The sequence below is a fragment of the Bos mutus genome, chromosome 5 (genome assembly GCF_027580195.1).
Source record: "Bos mutus isolate GX-2022 chromosome 5, NWIPB_WYAK_1.1, whole genome shotgun sequence".
In the NCBI taxonomy this organism is placed as follows: Eukaryota; Metazoa; Chordata; class Mammalia; order Artiodactyla; family Bovidae; genus Bos; species Bos mutus.
This window is the reverse complement of record NC_091621.1, coordinates 73035729-73053768: the sequence shown is the minus strand read 5'-3', so window position 1 is coordinate 73053768 and position 18040 is coordinate 73035729.

Genomic DNA, 18040 nt, shown 5'->3' with positions numbered 1-18040 from the left:
GATTTGATCCCTGGTTTAGGAAGATCCTCTGGAGAAAGTAATGGCAACCCACCACAGTATTCTTGCCTGGGAAACCCCATGGACAAAGAAGCCTGATGGGTTGCAGTCCATGGGGTCGCCAAGAGTCGAACTAGACTGAGCAACTGAGAATCACGCATGTATGCACAGCAATATGAATGGATTTAATGCCACTGAATTTTACACTTAAAAATGGTCAAAATGATAAATTTTGTTATGTGTATTTCATGAAAACAATAACACACTTTTATATATTTAAACATAACTTGTTTACCTCAGAGTATCAATTTTTTTTTTTTTTTGCAAAGTAATGTTGCCTCAATGGCAATTTTGGCCAGTTTTAAAACAATACCTGAACTAAGTGTAAAATTATTTTTATTGTCCAAAGTTGCTAATTATTCTATCAAAAGGATGCTCATACAAATGTATTTTAATGTGTGAGAATAATTTATAGAAGTGAAATTTCTCAATAAAAATATTTTGCTTTTAGAAAATTTATATAATATTATAGAAATCATGAGATCAGTTTATAGCAAATATTTGCCACTATAATTAGATTTGGTAAATTAATTTTTATACTGATTCATGGGAAAGGCTTATTCTTTTATAGTTATTATATATGTATTTCAAATTTTGAGTCTTTAAATGTTGATATTGAGTTTTGTGACTTTAGTTCATAGTTTTTTTTAATTTAAATTTATTTATTTTAAAACATTTGGAGGCTAATTAGATTTACAATATTGTATTTTTATACCTATTCATCAACATGAATTTAAATTTCTTACATGTGTTCCCAGATTTGAACCCCCTCCAGCCTTGATCCCCAATTTTTGTCCCTCTGGTTCATAGTTTTATACAGCTGTCTATAAAATATTTTTTGCTCTTTAATTTTTAACTACATTATTGAGATATAATTGACATACAATAAACTTCACTATTTAAAGTGTACAATTTGATATTTTGACATATGTGTACTCCCAAGTGTCAGCCCATCAAACTAATCCTTCATTTTCCAGTTTCCATGTGCTCCTGTTTAATCTCTCTATCCTACCCATCCCTGTTGCTGCTCTCAAATACCATCTCTATCATTATAAAGTCAATCATCCATCCATCTCTATTATTATAGATTAGTCTGCATTTTCTAAAATATTTTATAAATGGAATCATATAGTCTTATTTATTTTTTCATTTTTCTAAAACATATTTTTTCACCTTTACTGAGGTACGAATGAAAATATACATGTATGTATAAGGTATAAAATCTGATAGTTTCTTATAAATATACATTGAGAAATAGCCACCACAATGAAGCTCATTAGCATTCATTACCTGAAACAGTTACTGCTGCTTTGTTTTGTCTTGTTTTCATGGCTTATTTTCACACTTAAAATTTTAAATTATTTAAATGCAACCCGTTTGTATGAATAAAAAATAAATTTTTCATTTGAGCTTTTTTTGTGACTGAAGCAATTATTATATAAACAATGATTTTCTTAATGAACTGAAAATATCCAACTTTTATTTAACAAGTAAAGTAAAACTTTATATAAAAATAAAGGCTATTTTTTAGTGTATACTTTCATGATCCCAAATGTTCTACTGAATGTTTTATCTTTTTTAATGCAAGTACCATATTAATTTGGTTTTACTGATCTATAATATGTTTGATACTATTTAAAATAAGTTTCTATTCACTAATAATCATTTTTCATTTATGTGTTACACATTCATGAGATTTAACTGTTTCATACTGAGATAATTTGTGCAATTAAAATTTTTTAAAAAGTTGATTCTAACTGGAGTTGTGTTAAATTTGTCTATTGAGTGGGAAAATTAGTATTTTATTTTGTAACACATTGAATTCAGAATAGAATCTATTCTTTAGCAGTTTTATTGATTGCTTTGATGGAGGGGCTTATTGCTGCTATAAATGTTGGTCAAAAACTGACTTTTTGATTGCATTTATCCTTTCTTCATCCAAATAACTAAATGTTCTTATTATGTTTGTAAGTTTTCTATTAGATTTCATCAACTCTAATTAAATGTATGTCACTATTTTATGTACTTTAAGGTCCATCTAATCAAGGCTATGGTTTTTCCAGTGGTCATGTATGGATGTGAGAGTTGGACTGTGAAGAAAGCTGAGAGCTGAAGAATTGATGCTTCTGAACTGTGGTGTTGGAGAAGACTCTTGAGAGTCCCTGGACTACAAGGAGGTCCAATCAGTCCATCCTAAAGGAAATCAGTCCTGAATATTCATTGGAAGGACTGATGTTGAAGCTGAAACTCCAATATTTTGGCTGCCTGATGCGAAGACCTGACTCATTTGAAAAGACCCTGATGCTGGGAAAGATTGAGGGCAGGAGGAGGACGACAGAGGACGAGATGGTTGGATGGCATCACTGACTCAATGGACATGGGTTTGAGTGGACTCCGGGAGTTGGTGATGGATAGGGTGGCCTGGCCTGCTGCAGTTCATGAGGTCGCTAAGAGTCGGACATGACTGAGTGGCTGGACTGAACTGAACTGAAGATGGTGATCACTGTAAAGTACATTCACTTCTCGAACAGGTGAAAACTTGAAAAAATATGGCTTTCATAATTTCTAACTACAGTGGTTTCAAAAGTTCATTCTGATAATTCCAACTATTTTATTATTTATCTTATGGAATTTTCAAGATGGTAATAGAATGCTGATTATCAGTGATGAAAGTGAGCATCCATCACTTGTTTCTTTTTTTTCTCATTTGTTTTTGATTTTAATTAAAATAAGTACACAGTAGAATAAAAGTATATGGCTTTTATTTCTTTAGAAATTTTTATTTTATTGTGGTAGTTTATCATATTCTTATTTTACTTTAAACATATTCAGTTCAGTCGCTCAGTTGTGTCCGACTCTTTGCGACCCCATGAATCACAGCACGCCAGGCCTCCCTGTCCATTACCAACTCCTGGAGTTCACTCAAACTCACTTCCATCGAGTCCATGATGCCATCCAGCCATCTCATCCTCTGTCGTCCCCTTTTCCTCCTGTCCCCAATCCCTCCCAGCATCAGAGTCTTTTCCAATGAGTCAACTCTTCACATGAGGTGGCCAAAGTACTGGAGTGTCAGCTTTAGCATCATTCCTTCAAAAGAACACCCAGGACTGATCTCCTTTAGAATGGACTGGTAGGATCTCCTTGCAGTCCAAGAGACTCTCAAGAGTCTTCTCCAACACTGCAGTTCAGAAGCATCAATTCTTTGGCGCTCAGCTTTCTTCACAGTCCAACTCTCACATCCATACATGACCACTGGAAAAACCATAACCTTGACTAGACAGACTTTTGTTGGCAAAGTAATGTCTCTGCTTTTTAATATGCTATCTAGGTTGGTCATAACTTTCCTTCCAAGGAGTAAGCATCTTTTAATTTCATGGCTGCAGTCACCATCTGCAGTGATTTTGGAGCCCCCCAAAATAAAGTCTGACACTGTTTCCACTGTTTCCCCATCTATTTCCCATGAAATGATAGGACCAGATGCCATGATCTTAGTTTTCTGAATGTTGAGCTTTAAGCCAACTTTTTCACTCTCCTCTTTCACATATTCAGGTTAATGATGCATAAAACATACATATTTAAATTGCTAAAAGCTATATTTTTATATCTTCTGCTTATCATTTGTAACAAATTGTATTTATAGTTATTTTATTTTTTAATGGTGTTTCAAGGCCATACAAACAATGTTGAATAACAAGGATGAGATTGTTGTTGTTGTCATCTCTTGTGTTGTTGGAAGAGAGTGTTTGTTATGACTGGGCTTCTTTCCCACTTTGGCTCAGCCTCTTCATTCTTTCTGTAGTCGTTTTTCTGTTGTTCCCTGATAGTATATTGGACACCTATCTTCATGGGGAGTTCATCTTTCAGTGTTATATCTTCTTGCCTTTTCATAAACTATTCATGAGGTTCTCAAGGTAAGAATACTGAAGTGGTTTGCCATTCCCTTTTCCAGTGGACCAAATTTTGTCAGGCCGTGGCCTAATGTATTGTGATTCATGGGGCACAAATAGTCAGACATGACTGAGCGACTGAACTGAACTGAACTATCAGGGACATGACCTTCAGTCAATCAATGTAGCTGGATGACACACCTGGTGCCCTGACTGTCTCACTGCTGGTCCTCATGGAGTGATGAAATTAGACATCCATATTTGGTTCTTGATTTATATACATAGTCTGAAAGAAAAAAAAAAAGAAAGTTGCACAGTCCTGTTTGACACTGTAATCCTATGGACTGTAATCTGTCCCACTTCTCTATCCATGGAATTCTCCAGGCAAGAATACTGTAATGGGTTAACAATTCCTTCTCCAGGGGATCCTCCCAACCCAAGGATTGAACCTGGGTTGCAGGCAGATTCTTTAACAACTGAACCACTAGGGAGTGAGTGTTAGTCGCTCAGTCGTGCTCGGCTCTTTGCAACCCCATGGATTGCAGCCCACCAGGTTCCTCTGTCCATGGGATTTTCCAGGCAAGGATACAAGAGTGGGTTGCCATTTCTTTCTCCAGGGGATCCTCCCCACCCAGGGATGGAACCCGGGTCTCTTGTACTGCAGGCAGATTCTTTACCATCTGAGCTATGAGCCCTAGTGTATTCATAGTCTATTTGTAATTTATTCTTTAAAATAAATTTTATTTTTTGTGAATAGTTTTATTTATCATTTTATCATGTTCTCATTTAATTGTGAATTTTTCATGAGTATTAAATTTTATGAAAGGGTTTTCACTATCTACTTATCTACTTTTCTGATTGTATTGTTAAATATTGATATGATAAAGTATGTGGATAGATTTTACTGAGGTATAGCTTTTTTTTTAAATTAAACTCTACTTGGTCCTATTCTTTTTTTTCTTTTAATATGTTCCTAACATGTACTTAAAAATATTTTATAGAGAAAAATCTTTATTTGTACACTTAAATGAAGTTAAAAATTTTTTTTGATTTGGAATGGATTCATTTAGGCTGAAATTATTTAGGACATTTATTAAGTCATTGAGAATTAAAAAAATAATTTTCTCTTTCCACTTTACAGTCTGAAATTTATTCATTTTTCCCAATAAATTATATGGGTATTGCTATATTTAAATACATAATTTCTTTTTTCATATTTTACCAAGAAGTTTTTCTTTGAGTTCTTTAGTAAAATTTATTGCAAAATTGATGAAGCATGTGTTTATATCTATTTGAATCTCCTATGTATTCATATTTATATCTTGTTTCTAATTCTTAACCTCAAATATATTGCTTTTTGACTTTTTCTCTGTATTTGGGTATGTAAGATTATTTTTCCTAAGTTTTACAGAGAATCAACCTCTGAATTATTTACCTTAAATTTAACACTTAATTGCTTTTCTTTTTTATCTTAAACTTTCATTGTTAACTCTACATTGTTTCATTGTATAGTTTTTCTAGTTGCTTAAAATGAGTATGTCACTTTATTTTTAATCTACTTTGAAAAATGTTATTATCAAAGATTAGTAAGTACATAAATTACTCTCAAGTAAAAATTCATACATGCAAATGTCTTTAGACATACAAACTTTATAAATGTGTGCTTTATATGGATATTTATCATGTTATTGTTTGCTGTGTATCCTCTCTGTTCTAGCTGACTCTTTGTGACCCCATAGGCTAGCCTACCAGGTTCCTCTGTCCATGGAATTTTTCAGGCAAAAATACTGGAGCTGGTTGCCATTTCCTACTCCAGGGGATCTTCCCGACTCAGAGATCAAACTCACATCTACTGTGTCTCCTGCAATGGCTCATTTACTACTGAGCCATCTGGGAAGCCCTATTGTTGGCTAGGTATGCTCTAACTTGTCTCAAAATTTTAATTGTTATTGAAGTTGGGTACTTAAGTTTAAATGGTTTATTTTAAATATTTACATGTAAAGTTTTATTTCTGATTTATAGACTTTAAAATGCCACTTCTGTGTTTTACAATCAAGGTTTAAATTTTCAATACATTAGAGAATCTGTTTCTCTCTCATTTTTAAAAAATTGATCTGAATTTGTGATTGGATAGATTGAATTATAATTTTGCTTTCCACTGAATGTATATCAATTTGGTAATCTTAGTTTCATGTTACTGTATCATTTCTAAATTTTTTGAATATGTAACTATTGAGATCTTATTTCCACCTCTGTGTTGTATTTAAATTTATTTTGGTTTGATACATTTTGAAGTGTCTTTATTCATATTGCCGACAAAAATTCATAAAGTCAAAGCTATGGTTTTTTCCAGTAGTCATATGCAGATGTGAGAGTTGGACCATAAAGAAGGCTGAACACCAAAGTATTGATGGTTTCAGACTGCGGTGCTAGAGAAGATTCTTGAGAGTCCTTTGCACAGCAAGGAGAAAAAGTCAGTCAATCCTAAAGGAAATCAACCCTGAATATTCATTGGAAGGACTGATGCTGATACTGAAACTCCAAAACTTTGGTTACCTGTTGCAGAGAGCTGACTCTCTGCAAAAGACCCTGATGCTGGGAAAGATTGAGGGCTGAGGAAAAGGGGGTGACAAAAGAAGAGATGGTGGGATGGCATTACTGACTCAATGGACAGGAGTTTGAGCAAACTCTGGGAGATAGTGAAGGATGGGGAAGCCTAGTGTGATGGAATCCATTGGATCACAAAAAGTTGGACATGACTCAGCAACTGAACAACTGAAACTTTCACTTTTTATTACTGAATTATACCTTACTTACAACTTTTAACCCAAATATTATTATAAACATATCCATTTGGATGGAATTATTAAACAAATTTGGAATACAGGAATCATATTGTAATAGTACCCAATCAGTAAAGTTAAAGAAGTTGTTAAGTGTTAAAATAAAAACAAACAAAAAAAACTTGATATGAGATTACTGTTGTTCAGTTGCTAAGCCATGTCTGACTCTTTGTGACCCTATAGATTGCAGCAATCCGGGCTTCTCTGCCCTTCACTAACTCCTGGAGCTTGCTCAAAGTCATGCCCATTGAGTCAGTGATGCCACCCAACCATCTCATCCTCTGTCATCCCCTTCTCCTCCTGACTTCAATCATCCCCAGCATCAGGGTCTTTTCCCATGAGTCAGTTCTTCCTATCAGGTAGCCAAAGTATTGGAGTTTCAGTTTCAGCATCAGTCCCTCCAATGAATATTCAGGATTGATTTCCTTTAGGATTGACTGGAGATGTTTAGAAGAGACAAAGACTGGCTATTTACCCTGTTATTATTGTTACTTCCATTTCTGAGAGCAAACACAGAAACTCCTCAACTGGAGACCACCTATCTCTTGCCTCAGGAAATGCAAAGAGGAGGCTGGCTGATAGTAAATGTCCAACCTGGAACCTAGCTATCTCCTACTGCAATGTTTCTTGCATTTTCTATATTGGCAGGAGGGTTCTTTACCACTGTGCCACCTGGGAAGCCCAACTACATAGTTCAGTTCGGTTCAGTTGCTCAGTCATGTCCAACTCTTTGCAAACCCATGAAGTGCAGCACACCAGGCCTCCCTGTCCATCACCAACTCCCCAGAGTTCACACAAACTCACGTCCGTTGAGTCCGTGATGCCATCCAGCCATCTCATCCTCTGTTGTCCCCTTCTCTATGTGCCCCCAATCCTCCCAGCATCAGAGTCTTTTCCAATGAGTCAACTCTTTGCATAAGGTGGCCCAAGTACTGGAGTTTCAGCTTTAGCATCATTCCTTCCAAAGAACACCCAGGACTGAGCTTCTTTAGAATGGACTGGTTGGACCTCCTTGCAGTCCAAGGGACTCTCAAGAGTCTTCTCCAACACCACAGTCCAAAAGCATCAATTCTTCGGCACTCAGCTTTCTTCACAGTCCAACTCTCACATCCATATATGACTACTGGAAAAACCATAGCCTTGACTAGACGGACTTTTCTTGGCAAACTAATGTCTCTGCTTTTGAATATGCTATCTAGGTTGGTCATAACTTTCCTTCCAAGGAGTAACCGTCTTTTAATTTCATGGCTGCAGTCACCATCTGCAGTGATTTTGGAGCCCCCAAAAATAAAGTCTGACACTGTTTCCACATCTATTTCCCATGAAGTGATGGGACCAGATGCCATGATCTTAGGACTGGAAAAGGTCAGTTTTCATTCCAATCCCAAAGAAAGGCAAAGCCAAAGAATGCTCAAACTACTGCACAATTGCACTCATCTCACACGCTAGTAAAGTAATGCTCAAAATTCTCCAAGCCAGGCTTCAGCAGTACGTGAACCATGAACTTCCAGATGTTCAAGCTGGTTTTTGAAAAGGCAGAGGAACGAGAGATCAAATTGCCAACATCTGCTGGATCATGGAAAAAGCAAGAGAGTTCCAGAAAAACATCTATTTCTGCTTTATTGACTATGCCAAAGCCTTTGACTGTGTGGATCACAATAAACTGTTGAAAATTCTGAAAGAGATGGGAATACCAGACCACCTGATTTGCCTCTTGAGAAACTAGATAGTAGATATCATTTATTACTGTATTAAACATGAGTTAATGACAGTGATCAGGGTAGTAGAAGGTTCATGCTAAAATTTAACTTTACCAGCAAGTGCACAGATGCAGCTAGGAAAAGTTTCTAGAAACTGCTAAAGTTTGGTCAAGCTTGGGAATTCCCTGGTTACCCAGTGGTTAGAACTCTGTGCTTGCAAAGCCAAAGACACAGATTCAATTCCTGGTCAAGTAACTAAGATCCCCAAAAGCCAGGTAACATGGACAAAAATTTTTTTTTAAAGTAAAAATAAAGTTTGATCAAGCAAAGAATCCTTGTCACCAGCCAATCACCCCACTAGCCTTCTGTGTTATACAATTTATAATAAGTGTTTATTGGGTCTTCACCCAGTTTCTGTCACAGAGCTCCTAAAACCCTTGGAATTTTCTAAAAAAAAAAAAAAAAAAAAACCTTGGAATTTTCTGAGTGCTGAGAATGGTCAAGTTTATCTTTTGTTATGTTAGTGAAGTGAATTTTGGACCTCTTCTAAGAATTGGGGCTGGTTGTTAGGAGACCCAACCAATCCTGTGATTAGAAGGGGAAGGGAAATATGTTAACGTGTTAACAAATATGTTAATCTTGTTTAAAATTATTTTGACTATACTGGTGTGTGCATGCTCAGTTGTGTCCAACTCTGCAACCCATGGACTGTAGCCCACTAGGCTCCTCTATCCATGGGATTCTCCAGGCAAGAATATTGAAGTGGATTGCCATTCCCTTCTCTAGGGGAATCTTCTTGAACCAGGGATCAAACCCATATTTCTTACATTTCCTGCATTGGCAGGCAGGTACTTTAACACTAGCACCACCCGGGAAGCCCCTATACTAAGACTATACTAGGTCTTTTGAATTTCCATATGAATTTTAGTATCAGCTTATTAGTTTCTACAAAAAGTCCTGCTTGGAGTTTGAACCAGGCTTCATTGAGTCTGTAGATAAATAAGCAGTCTTTTATACTAAGTGAGAGTTGCACAGTTATGTCCGACTCTTTGTGAACCCACAGACTATACGGTCCATGGAATTCTCCAGGGCAGAATACTGGAGTGGGTAGCCTTTCCATTTTACAGGGGTCTTCCCAACCCAGGCATCAAACCCAGGTCTCCCACATTGCAGGTGGATTCTTTACCAGCTGAGCAACAAGGGAAGCCCAAGGAAACATGGTCTATATCTCCATTTATGTAGGTTTGACTTCTTTCAACAGAGTTTTGTAGTTTCAACATACTAGTCTTAGACATCTTTTGTTAAAATTCATTCCAAGGACATTTTAGACTACTTTCAGTTCTTTTCCTTTTATTTTCAGACTTCTTTTTGCTAGTATGTAGAAATATAATTAATTTTTTCTTATTGATCCTTTATGTTATGTCCTTGCCATTATTCTCTTATTTTTAGTAGCTTTTTTTGGTATTCTTGTCTACATAAACAAATGTGTTATTTGCCAAAAAAGATAGATCCACCTTAAAGACAAAAACCAAAAAACTCTGTCTTTAATTTTTGTTTTTATGAAATTTTGCTATGACTATTTTTCTTATTCCTGATCTTAGGTAGAAAGCAGTGAGTTTTTCACCATTAGGTATGATCTAAGCTGTATTTAATTTTAAACATTTGTATTGAATTATAATATACTATTTTAATCGTTTACAAATCATATATTAATAGTAAGATAGGTTTTCACAAGTATACTAGGTGAAACTACAACTAGCAAACTACAAAAACAAAACCAAGCTTTGGTTATAGTTTACTACAACCAAATTTACCAGGTTAAAAATAAAAAACAATGCTTTTGATGCTTAAGCTTTTCTGAAAATATTGTTCTATTTGTATTGGTTTGTCATACATACCATGTATGCATGCTAAGTCACTTCAGTTGTGTTCGACTCTTTGGGGCCCTACAGACTGTAGTCCACCAGACTCCTCTGTCAATGGGATTCTCCAGGCAAGGATACCAGGATGGGCTGACGTGCCCTATTAAAGGAGATGTTCCCAATCCAGAGATCAAACCCACATCTCTTATGTTTCCTTCATTGGCAGGAGGGTTCTTTACCACTAGCACCACTTTCTCCTAGCTTTGCTAGTCATCTTCAAAATTTTCCTGTGCACTTCTACAATTTCCATATAAAATTTAGATTCATCTTGACAATTTCCACAAAAGTGAGTGAATATTTTGCCCCTTTAGAAAGATCTGCCTATACTTTCCCCAGACTTCATCAACAGTTTTGCATATAGGAAAGACATAACTACTGGGAAGTCATTGGGCACACTATTAGGAATTGAATTATGCTTCCTCAAAACGATATGTTGAATATTGTGATGAGCCTTATTTCAGAATATCTGACACCCTGATAAGAGGAGACACTTGGACATAGATGCTGACATGCATAGAGGAGAGATGAAGTAATGACAGACAGGCAGAAGATATGCATATGATGAAACGCAGTGATTAGAGAGATGCATCCTTGAACGAAGAAATGCCAAGGATTACTGGAAAATTCTAGAAAATACAAGAAACAAGGAGGGCTCTTCCCTAGAACTCTCAGAGAGAGTATGGCTCAGCTGAGACCTTGATTTCAGGCTTTTAGCCTCTAATATTGTGAAAGAGTAAAATCCTACTGTTTTAAGCCATCCAATTTTTGGCACTTTGGTATGGCAACCTTAAGAAAACTATTAATAATACAGATATACATGTTTGGTCTCTGTCTATAAGTAACTCATTTTGTTTTGGATGCTTAAGACATACACAAACCTAGATGACAAACCTAGACAGTGTATTGAAAAGCAAAGACATTACTCTGCCAACAAAAGTCTGCATAGTCAAGGCTATGGTCTTTCCAGTGGTCACATACAGTTGTGAGAGCTGGACTGTACAGAAGGCAGAATGCCAAATAATTGATGTCTTTGAACTGTGATGCTGGAGAAGACTCCTGAAAGTCCCTTGGACAGCCAGGAGACCAAACCAGTCAATCTTAAGGGAGATCAACCCTGAATATTCACTGGAAGGACTGATGCTGAAGCTGAAGCTCCAGTAATTTGGTCATGTGATGCACACAGATGACTCACTGGGAAAAGTCTCTGATGCTGGGAAAGATGGAGGGCAGAAGGAGAAGAGGGTGTCAGAGGATGAGATGGCTGGATGGCATCACCAATGCAATGAAAATGAACTTGGGCAAACTCCAATGCAATGAACATGAACTTGGGACAGGGAAGCCTGGAGTGCTTCAGTCCATGGGGTCACAAAGAGTTGGACACAACTAGGTGACTGAACAATAACAACAAGATAAACACATCTGAGCAGTCAGGGTTGGAGCATCTCAACTTTCCAACTGCTCTAATCAATAAATCATTTGGCAAATTTTCTTTTTTTCTCCCAGACTCATATTTCATCTATGAGCAAAGGGAGTTGCATTAGAACTAAAGAACCATTCAGTTCTAACATCCTGTCCTCTAAAATGAGTATCTAATGGAGGACAAGAGATTATTTAGACACAGACTAATTTCAGGGGGTAAAATAGCCAGTGATTTAGTAAATAGACTCCAAACCAAAATGGAGTTAGGCTCAGCTTTCTTCTTTACTTTCATAAAACAATTGTGGTGTTTAATAAGGGAAGTCCAGGTGGCTCAGTAGTAAAGAATCTGCCTACCAATGCAGGAGTTGCAAGAGACATGAGTTTCATCCCTGGATAAGGATATAGCAACCCACTTCAGTATTTTTGCCAGGATAATTCCATGGGCAAAGTAGACTGGCAGGTTACAGTCCATGAGGTTGCAAAGAGTCAGAAACGACTGAAGTGACTGAGCAAATATAGGTTTAATAAAGGGAGAAAATCATGCTCTGGAATATTTTCTGGTTTTCCAACAGGCAAATAGGGTACAGAGAAAGTTTAATTAGGCTGCTGGTTACACATTTTAAAACCATTTTTTAGCCTAAAGTGTTGAGAGCTGGCATTCACATTGCTGACTCAAATGTCCAAGGTAGTCAGCACACCTGTTATTTGAAATCTCCTGAGGACATTCCCCTGTAATGAAAAAGGATATCTTTTTCAGGTGTTAGTTCTAAAGGGTCTTGCAGGTCTTCATAGAACTGTTCAACTTCAGCTTCTTCAGCATTACTGGTTGGGACATAGACTTGGATTACTGTGATATTGAATGGTTTGTCTTGGAAAAGAACAGAGATCATTGTGTCATTTTTGAGATTGCATCCTTTTCATTACAGAGGACTGGAATGCAAAAGTAGGAAGTCAAGAAACACCTGGAGTAACAGGCAAGTTTGGCCTTGGAATACAGAATGAAGCAGGGCAAAGACTAATGGAGATTTGCCAAGAAAATGCACTGGTCATAGCAAACACCCTCTTCCAACAACACAAGAGAAGACTCTACACATGGACATCACCAGATGGTCAACACCGAAATCAGATTGATTATATTCTTTGCAGCCAAAGATGGAGAAGCTCTATACAGTCAACAAAAACAAGACCAGGAGCTGACTGTGGCTCAGATCATGAACTCCTTATTGCCAAATTCAGACTTAAATTGAAGAAAGTAGGGAAAATCACTAGATCATTCAGGTATGACCTAAATCAAATGCCTTATGATTATATAGTGGAAGTGAGAAACAGATTTAAGGGTCTAGATCTGATAGATAGAGTGCCTGATGAATTATGGACGGAGGTGTGTGACATTGTAAAGAAGACAGGGATCAAGACCACCCCCACGGAAAAGAAATGCAAAAAAGCAAAATGGCTGTCTGGGGAGACCTTACAAATAGCTGTGAAAAGAAGGGAAGCAAAAAGCAAAGGAGAAAAGGAAAGATATAAGCATCTGAATGCAGAGTTCCAAAGAATAGCAAGAAGAGATAAGAAAGCCTTCCTCAGCGATCAATGCAAAGAAATAGAGGAAAATAACAGAATGGGAAAGACTAGAGATCTCTTCAAGAAAATTAGAGATACCAAGGGGACATTTCATGCAAAGATGGGCTCGTAAAAGGACAGAAATGGTATGGACCTAACAGAAGAAGAAGATATTAAGAAGAGGTGGGAAGAATACCCAGAAGAACTGTACAAAAAAGATCTTCATGACCCAGATAATCACGATGGTGTGATCACTGACCCAGAGCCAGACATCCTTGAATGTGAAGTCAAGTGGGCCTTAAAAAGCATCACTATGAACAAAGCTAGTGGAGGTGATGGAATTCCAGTTGAGCTCTTTCAAATCCTGAAAGATGATACTGTGAAAGTGCTATACTCAATATGCCAGCAAATTTGGAAAACTCAGCAGTGGCCACAGGACTGGAAAAAGTCAATTTTCATTCCAATCCCAAAGAAAGGCAATGCCAAAGAATGCTCAAACTACTGCACAATTGCACTCATATCACACGCTAGTAAAGTAATGCTCAAAATTCTACAAGCCAGGCTTCAGCAATACGTGAACCATGAACTTCCAGATGTTTAAGCTGGTTTTAGAAAAGGCAGAGGAACCAGAGATCAAATTGCCAACATCTGCTGGATCATGGAAAAAGCAAGAGAGTTCCAGAAAAACATCTATTTCTGCTTTATTGATTATGCCAAAGCCTTTGATTGTATGGATCACAATAAACTGTGGAAAATCTGAAAGAGATGGGAATACCAGACCACCTGATCTGCCTCTTGAGAAATCTGTATGCAGGTCAGGATGCAACAGTTAGAACTGGAAATTGAACAACAGACTGGTTCCAAATAAGAAAAGGAGTAGGTCAAGGCTGTATATTGTCACCCTGTTTATTTAACTTATATGCAGAGTACATCATGAGAAATGCTGGACTGGAAGAAGCCCAAGCTGGAATTAAGACTGCCGGGAGAAATACCAATAACCTCAGATATGCAGATGACACCACCCTTATGGCAGAAAGTGAAGAGGAACTCAAAATCCTCTTGATGAAAGTGAAGGAGGAGAGTGAAAATGTTGGCTTCAAGCTCAACATTCAGAAAACTAAGATCATGGCATCTGGTCCCATCACTTCATGGCAAATAGATGGGTAAACAGTGTCAGGCTTTATATTTTTAGGTTCCAAAATCACTGCAGATGGTGATTGCAGCCATGAAATTAAAAGACACTTGCTCCTTGGAAGAAAAGTTATGACCAAGCAGAGACATTACTTTGCCAACAAAGATCTGTCTAGTCAAGGCTATGGTTTTTCCAGTGATCACGTATGGATGTGAGAGTTGGACTGTGAAGAAACCTGAGCACCGAAGAATTGATGCTTTTGAACTGTGGTGTTGGAGAAGGCTCTTGAGAGTCCCTTGGACTGCAAGGAGATCCAACCAGTCCATTCTGAAGGAGATCAGTCCTGGGATTTCTTTGGAAGGAATGATGCTAAAGTGAAACTCCAGTACTTTGGCCACTTCATGAGAAGTGTTGACTCATTGGAAAAGACTGTGATGCTGGGAGGGATTGGGGGAAGGAGAAGGGGATGACAGAGGATGAGATGGCTGGATGGCATCACTGACTTGATGGACGTGAGTCTGAGTGAACTCTGGGAGTTGGTGATGGACAGGGAGGCCAGGCGTGCTGAGATTCATGGGGTCGCAAAGAGTCGGACACGACTGAGCAACTGAACTGAACTGAACTGAGGACATCCCCATATTGAGATAACCTTCCAAGATTGGCATGGCATGCCTGAAAAAAGACAAATGAGCTCAGAAGGAGACACCGATAATTTACCACAACCAAATCACCCTCATTTCCTACATTGCCAAATATGGGATTTTTCAACAAGATACTGAAAATTTTTCATGGCAACTTGACTGTTATAACATGACCATAAATCATTTGTATCTCTGAACCCTGATTGAAGATATTACATCTTGAAACATGATTTGACAATTTCTTGGAGACAGGAACTACAGAAAAATTATTTTGAATTTCCTGTAGTGTCTAGTCAGGTGGTAGTTTTGTCTCCATCCTTCACCCCTCATAGAGACAGGATGGACCTTTATTCAAAGTTTGATTTGGATGTAGAGATGGATGACAACGTGCACACACGAAGAGGGTTTGTAAGGTTAATTATTCAGATAATGAAGTTCTCTGAGAAGAGCAGAAATTCTCTGCTTTTCACGCTGGTCTAAAAATCGCATGAGAGAACAGGAAAAGAAGATTGGCTTGGTTCTACGGTGGTGAAAAGGTAGGGATGGGGTGAAATTACCTGCATGTGGTCTCAACATCCTACCAGAACCAAAGAAATGAATGTTTGAGCTTTCTTATCAGTTTACCCAGATATGAGCAGAAGTAGGGGCTTTCCAGGTGGCACTAGTGGTAAAGATCCCCACAGCCAATGCAGGAGATGTATGAGATGTGGGTTTGGTCCCTAGTATGGAAGATGCTTTGGAGGAAGACATGGCAACACATTCAGTATTCTTGCCTGGAGAAACTCATGGATGGAGGAGCCTGGCAAGCTACAGTCCATAGGGTTTCACAGAGTCAGACATGACTGAAAAGACAGCACGCAGGCATGCACGAGCAGAAGAGGACAGAGAAGTGGGACTCAAAAGCTGACAACAGTCAGACCTCAAAAAATTTAGTCAGACCCTTTAGTAAGCTTGCTGCTACTGCTGCTGTTGCTAAGTCACTTCAGTCGTGTCCAACTCTGTGCGACCCCATAGATGGCAGCCCACCAGGCTCCCTCGTCCCTTGGATTCTCCAGTCAAGAACACTGGAGTGGGTTGCCATTGCCTTCTGCAACGCATGAAAGTGAAAAGTGAAACTGACGTCACTCAGTCATGTCTGACTCTTCGCGACCTCATGGACTGTAGCCTACCAGGCTCCTCCATCCATGGGATTTTCCAGGCAAGAGTATTGGAGTGAGGTGCCATTGCCTTCTCCGAGTAAGCTTGCTATATACTCTTATATGGATAGAGGTGACTATATGCAACCAGTTATAGTTTAAAGCAAACATCACTGGTGAAGTGAGAGAAATCCTTTTTAGATACAATTTATATACTTTTAATTTAGTAAGGGAGCTTGATTTTCCTACTTCTTTTAACCTGTATTGAACATGTGGTTGAATGTTCTGCAGCTGTGTAGCAAACAAGAAGTGAAAATCTCATGTAAAGACGCACAGAACATGAAGTCCAGAAGAAATCAGATCCACTGAAAATGCTGTTAAGCTACCATATAAAATCTCAGTCTTTTTATGGAAGGCAGTAGTTTATAGGAGTGCTGAGGTAGTCATCTCCTCAGATGTTGGGTCTATCAAGTATGTGCAAGTTAGAAAAATAAAAATAAGCACAGAGAAAAACAAAGAAAATAAGATATTGTATTGCAATGAATGTTAAATATGATGCAGAAGGTAAGGAGAACACTTTAAGTGCATGTGAATGAGATGCTTCTCAAGGAGAATGGGCAAAGTTAGAAAGGTAAGAGGAGAGATATTTGGATTTTCCTTCATTTGCATACTACTAGTTGATTGTAAAGGCACCCCACTCCAGTACGCTTGCCTAGAAAATCCCATGGACGGAGGAGCCTGGTAGGCTGCAGTCCATGGGGTTGCTAAGATTTGGACACAAATGAGCGACTTCACTTTCTCTTTTCATTTTCGTGTGTTGGAGAAGGAAATGGCAACCCACTCCAGTGTTCTTGCCTGGAGAATCCCAGGGACGGGGGAGCCTGGTGGGCTGCCGTCTACGGGGTTGCACAGAGTCGGACACGACTGAAGTGACTTAGCAGCAGTTGATTGTATTTAGATTTTAAGATTGCTTTCAGTGTTAAATAATAACAGAAGAGTTGAAGTATCCAAATACAACAGTTTTATGCCCCATCATCTAACTAGGGAGACTTTCTTTTTCTTTTAATTGTAAATTTTCAGCATTTGATTAGTTGCATAATTTGGGGTGAAATAAAGCTTGGTGACTAAGAAGTTGAGATTGTCAAAAGTTCAGAAATAACAGAATAAAACCAATAAAACATTGAAGCTGTAATTAGTAAAAGTTTATTGTGTCTATACCACAAAGACAGTTTGTGAATTGAAAGTCCTCAAACAAAACACGGAATGAGACTCTAGAGTGTATTGTGGGACATCCTCAGTGGTCCAGTGGTTAAGAATCTGCCTACCAATGCAGGGGATACAGGGTCAATCCCAGGTCCAGGAAGATTTCACATGCTGTAGGACAACTAAGCCCATGTATCACAACTATTGAGCCCATGGATCCTAGAGCCTGTGCTCTGCAATAGGAGAAGCCACTGTGGTGAGAAGCCCACCCCCCATAACTCGAGAGTAGCCCCCACTTGCCACAAGTAGAGAAAGCTCACATGTAGCAATAAAGACTCAGCACAACCAAAAATAAATAAATATATTTTTAAAAAGAGTATATTGTTATAAAGCAGTCTATCTAGTAAGAAGAAAGTGACTGTTTTTTCTCCACAGTGACTGTTTATAATATTAGAATTTTCTTAAATAACGGGAAGTGGTTAGTGATGACCTTATATCAACCTTTGGTTAGTGATGACCTTATAAAAGTTTTTGTGTTTT